The 437-nt window shown below is 68.6% G+C and overlaps 1 protein-coding gene across 1 annotated transcript in view; it reads right to left on the minus strand.

The window, feature by feature from the left end:
* The window catches only part of KCTD1 (potassium channel tetramerization domain containing 1), a 114,651-nt gene extending 114,319 nt beyond the window's left edge, over positions 1 to 332 (minus strand). Inside the window, exon 1 of the mRNA XM_021716586.1 lies at positions 248 to 332. The gene's annotated coding sequence lies outside the window, so the exon portion shown is untranslated. The remainder of the gene's footprint in view (positions 1 to 247) is intronic.
* Positions 333 to 437: the final 105 nt, after the last annotated feature.

Here is a 437-nt window from a genome sequence, read left to right on the forward strand (position 1 = left end):
ATGGGAGGGGCAGGTGGGAGGGGAGATGTGGAAAGAGGCGCTCGGGACCCCGAGGACCCTCCCTGCCCCGGAGCAAACTGACACAACTCCCTGGGGCGAGGCGCTCCACCAGGTTGGAACTTGAGTCTCCCTAAGGCCCATCGAGCGGGCAGGCGCGCGGGCGGGCGGAAAAAAGCGAACTTGGGTCTCAGCCACCCCCGCTGCCGCCGCCTCAGTTCGGCACTTCGGATCCTGAGCGCGCTCTCACTCCCAAGTTTGCTAACCGCCATTCGTCGCCCTCGGGGCTGCGCTGCCTCCGGCGCGCGGGGGCGGGCACCTCGGAAACTGGAAAGGCAGCCAAAGAGCTCGCCGGGTCCCGCTTTCCCATAGGAGACACTGTCCCACTTCTAGCCAAACGCCCGCCCCCGGCGCGCCCAGGCTCCGGGCGCGTCCTTGCG

This window comes from Carlito syrichta, unplaced genomic scaffold (assembly GCF_000164805.1).
Source record: "Carlito syrichta isolate Samal-C Ts95f unplaced genomic scaffold, Tarsius_syrichta-2.0.1 Scaffold308846, whole genome shotgun sequence".
NCBI classification, from domain to species: Eukaryota; Metazoa; Chordata; class Mammalia; order Primates; family Tarsiidae; genus Carlito; species Carlito syrichta.